The sequence below is a fragment of the Vombatus ursinus genome, unplaced genomic scaffold (genome assembly GCF_900497805.2).
Source record: "Vombatus ursinus unplaced genomic scaffold, bare-nosed wombat genome assembly UNPS02014847.1, whole genome shotgun sequence".
NCBI lineage: Eukaryota > Metazoa > Chordata > Mammalia > Diprotodontia > Vombatidae > Vombatus > Vombatus ursinus.
In genome coordinates, this window is record NW_020954625.1 from 9,901,310 (window position 1) to 9,906,467 (window position 5,158).

Sequence of the window (5,158 nt, forward strand, 5' to 3'; positions counted from 1 at the left end):
ATAAATTTCAGGGATTACAAAAAAAATTAATTCATGAAAGATGTAGAGTCAGATAAGGACCTAAAGCTGATAGTATTTTAGTTGGTGGATATAGCTGGAAATGGCATTCCTGTTAGAGGTAAAGAACATGAGCAAAGGCATGGAGGCAGGAAAATAGGAATATGTTGATGGATGAGTCAATAGTGTATTTTGATCAAAGCATAAAATATATTTAGAGGACTGGTAGAAATATTGGGAGATGATAACATACTAAGGAACTACTTGAATACTGTGCCAACAAGATTTAAATTTATTCTATAGACAAGGAGAAGCTGTGAAAGTGTTTTTATTTTATTTTTTTTTTGCTTCAAGCAAGGAAGATGTGGGATGAGGATTGTTCTTTAGGAAGATTGTGTCTGCAGTAACATGTAAGATGGCTTTACAATTGATAGAGGCAAAAAAAAAAGAGACCAGTTAAAAAGAGGTTAATGTTCCAGGCAAAAGAAAGTCTGTTCCTAAGCTTGGACGTCAACAATGAAAAAAATAACTGATACTTATATAGCACTTTAAGGATTATAAAATATATAATATACATTTTGTCTCATTTAAATTCAAAACTACTGAAACTCATGATGGACAGTTCACTGATTCTTGGATTGTTCTCCTAATAATTTCTTCCATCAAAAAGAGAAAGAATCAGTGAGCAAAAATATTAATCCTGGAGGTGATTCTGATCAAGAAAGAAGAACTCTTTTCTAAAGTCAAAAAGGATGAAACTTAGAGAAACTTACTGAATGATAGAAAAGCCAGGCATAGACTGGTACCAACCCATAATTTACAAGAGTATATTTCAGAGGGTTCAGAGAACAGATAGGACTGCATAGAGTAAAATTCTATAGAGGAAATCACTTAAGGTGAGTGGGCAAATCTCAAGGAGTTTCTAGAAGTGCAAATAGAAATGACATGGAGGAAAAGGGGGAAGTAGGGTAAAAGAAATAAGTAAGTGTGCTAGTATCTCAGCAACAGGTTTTTAAAAACCTTATAAAGATTATACACACATATTCACAATATTAAAAAAGTGTGCCTGTCACATAGTAGGTGCTTAATAAATGATTGTTGATTGATTACCAGCTGTAAATCAATCATACAATCTAATCATCAAATATTTATTTAGTCTCTGTGTTTATTATTTAGACACTGTGTTATGGTTAGGAATATCAACACAGAGGTGAAATGAAGTTCAGTGATGATGATGATGATGATGACAATAATGATGATAACAATGATGGTGATATTGATGATGATTTGTAACCATCTTCCTGTCTATTCTTTCCAAATAAGGAGCAACCTTTTTCAGAAATTATCTTTCTAAGGCCAGTAATCTCCTTTATTCTCCAGCCAGAGTTAGACCCACATCCCAGGAAATTCTAGCCTGAGTCAAGGAGAATCACCAGGGTCTCAGAGTGCCATTTACTCTATCCCCCATCCCCATCTCTCCTTGCTTTATATTGATAAACATAGAATTGTTTGTTTTCATGACAAAGTTCTCTTTGTGGTTGTAGCTCTCCAATGTGGTTTTCCTTGCTGTTTGTTTTTGTTGTTGTTCATTTATTGTTGCTGTTCTGTTCTGTTTTGTTTTACATGCACATTCTCCTTTGGGGAAACATTAAGGCTGAGTTTTCCTAGATTTAGTCAGCTTTGATGATTGGGAATGTTTTATCTTCCATTGAAACTTTTTTTTTGGCAAAGTCTATCTTCTGCTCCATTCTCATATCATATCTATCTGTCTGTCTGTCTGTCTCTCTCCTCTTCCTCCTTTTGTCTCTCTCTCTCCATCTGTGTCCTTATAATGGAGACTATATATATATATATATATATTATATATATAATGTATGTATATGTATTACTTCTCCATCATCTATCTATTTACTTATCTCTAAATCATCTGTCATCTACCTTTCTATCTATCTATTTTTCCTTCAACCCCTGTGGCCTCTCCTTCTGATTGTTCATCCCTAACCCTCCATTTTAAGAGGAAGTTTGGTCCTATTATGTCTTTTTCTTCTCCAGGATATACTCCTGACTCCCCAGCTTTATCTCACTGGCCCCCTTACTGTGTTCCTTCATCTTTTATACCCATACAGACACGTTCAGCTTCCTTTTACATATTATCTTCCCCTATTAAAAAGTAAACTCCTCAAGGGTGGGAATTATCTTTCTTTCTGTTTGTTTTTGTATCTCTAGCACCTAAAAAACTCTCTGGAACATAGTAGGATCCTAATGCTTGTTGACTTGTTGTGTATCTATGCATGTATCTGTGTATCTATGTATCTACCATCAATCTATCATTTATTTACCATCTAACTAACTATCTTCTATTTCTTTTTTCAAGGATTGTTTCATTTAGTGTGTAGATCATTCTTATCTGCCTAAGTTTTTGAGAATTATGAGATCAGGTCCATATTGATACCATTCATATTTGTGAGTACACTATTCTAAATTTTTGTATTTATTTTAGGCATATTTTACCTATTTCTTGGTGTACTTGTTGTTTCTCCCAAGGAAATGCAATGCTCTAGAGGGTAGGAAATGAGTTTTGTATGTCTTTGTGTCTCCATCATGCAACAAAGCACCTGATACACAGAAAATAATTAACAAAGGTTTGTTGAAAATCAACTTCCAGAGGACAAGATTCACAATAATCTGCTTCTCTCCTTTAGTATTTGAAGATGGCCTCTGTATTCTCTTGAAGGAGATGAGATTAGGGGTGGAACTAAGATGGTGGAGTAAAAGCAGTGACTTGCTTGAGCTCCCCCCCAAACTCTTCCAAAAACATGTAAAAAATGACTCTAAACAAATTCTAGTGCAGCAGAACCTACAAAAAGACAGAGTAAAACAAATTTCCAACCCAAAACAACCTGGATGGTTGATGGGAAAGGTCTGTTGCGATGGGGTAGAAGAGGAGCATAGTTCAGCATGGGCCACACAGGCAAAGAAAGGGTCTCAGCAAACCTGGAGCAGGCCTGAGGAGACTGAATCATGGGAAGCTGTAGTGGTTTCCAGACTTCTCAACCAACAAATGCCAAAGACAACTTATAAGGTCAGTAGGAAAGGTCTGTTGGACATGGGTGAGAGAGGAGTATGGTATGGCCCCAGTCCTGGCATAACTTTGGGGCAGTGGCTGCTTCAAGAGTTCTTGGCCCACAGAAGGTGGGAGGATTGAAGGAATGATCAGAGGGGGATTGCAGGGATCTTTTTGCTGGCACTGAGGCAGGATTATCTTGATTTGTCCATGTTTGGATCTGGATCACAGTCCTGAGGTGAGGAGAAGTGCTGGCTTGGCGGAGCTTGTGGCCAAGCTTGTAGCCACAGTGGAGAACGAATCTTCCTCACAGTTACAAGGCAGAAAAGAGTACTTGTGGTCACTCATAGACCATAGAAAAGGCTAGGAAAGGAGTTAACACCTCACCTTTGATCACACCACCTTGGAAAAATGAAAATTTACATGTCCTTTGAAGTATCTTCTGAAAACAGCTGCACAAAACACCTGAAGCTTGGGACAGTACATTCTCCACACTGGAAGCAGAGCTCCACCTTAACAAAGAATTTAAAAGTAAAGTAATTGACTGGGAACATGAGCAAACAGCACAAAAATAGTCAGACTATAGAATCTTACTTTGGTGACAAAGATCAAAACATACAACCAGAAGAAGACAACAAAATCAAAGCTCCTACATCAAAAGCCCCCAAGAAAAATCTGGTTCAGTCCCAGACCATGGAAGAGCTCAGAAAGGATTTTGAGAAGGAAGTAAGAGAAGTAGAGGAAAAGTTAGGAAGAGAAATGAGAATGTTGCAAGAAAATCATGAAAAACAAGTCAACAATTTGCTAAAGGAGACCCCCCAAAAATACTGAAGAAAATAACACCTTAAAAAATAGACTAATCCAAATTTCAAAAGAGGTCCAAAAAGCCAATGAGGAGAAGAATGCCTTCAAAAGCAGAATTGCAAAATGGAGAAGGAAGTCCAAAAACTCACTAAAGAGAACACTTCCTTAAAAATTAGAATGGAGCAAATAGAAGCTAATGACTCTATGAGAAAACAAGAAACTATAAAGAATGAAAAAAAAGTAGAAGACAACGTGAAATATCTCATTGGAAAAACAATTGACCTGGAAAATAGATCCAGGAGAGATAATTTAAAGATGATTAGACTACCTGAAAGTCATGATCAAAAAAAGAGCCTAGACATCATCTTTCAAGAAAATATCAAGAGCTTTTCTGGCAGTGAAGATCTCCCTGTGCCAGCATGCCTCTCGCAAAAGACCTCCTGCACCCCTCTCCCCAGGAGGAGAAGCAGAAATACAAGAAGAAGCGCCTGGTGCAGAGTCCAAACTCATATTTCATGAACATAAATTGACCAGGGTGCTATAAAATCACCACTTTCTTCAGCCACACACAAACAGTGGTTTCTGTGTGGGATGCTCCATTGTGTTCTGTCAGCCTACTGGAGGAAAGGTAAGACTTACAGAAGGATGCTCCTTCAGACAGAAGCAGCACTAATGACTGAATCAAGATGATTGAGAAACTGTAAAGAATAAAACAAATTTGATACAAAAAAAAGAAATTATCAAGAAAAATTGACCTGATATTTCAGAACTAGAAAGTAAAATAGAAATTGAAAGAATATACTGATCACCTCCTGAAAGAGATCCCAAAAGGAAAACTCCAGGAGTATTATAGCTAAATTCCAGAGTTCCCAGGTCAAGGAGAAAAATATTGCAAGCAGCCAGAAAGAAACAATTCAAGTATTGTGGAAACACAACAGAATAACACAAGATTTAGCAGCTTCTACATTCAGGGATCAGAGGGCTTGGAATATAAAATTTCTCAGGTGAAAGGAGCTAGGATTAAAACCAAAAATCACCTACCCAGAAAAACTGAGTATAATCCTTCAGGGGGAAATATGGGGAAAAAAAACAATGAAATAGAGGACTTTCAAGCATTCTTGATGAAACACCAGAGCTGAACAGAAAATTTGACTTTCAAGTACAATACTCAAGAGAAGCATGAAAAGGTAAACAGGAAAGAGAAATCATAAGGACTTATTAAAGTTGAACACTTTATATTCCTACATGGAAAGATGATATTTGTATGTAGTTGGAGGGGAATACACACACACA

The 5,158-nt window shown here is 36.9% G+C and overlaps 1 pseudogene; it reads left to right on the plus strand.

Annotated features, from left to right (window-relative positions):
- Positions 1-4,284: 4,284 nt before the first annotated feature.
- LOC114026943 lies at positions 4,285-4,596 on the plus strand (annotated as a pseudogene).
- The last annotated feature ends 562 nt before the right edge of the window (positions 4,597-5,158 follow it).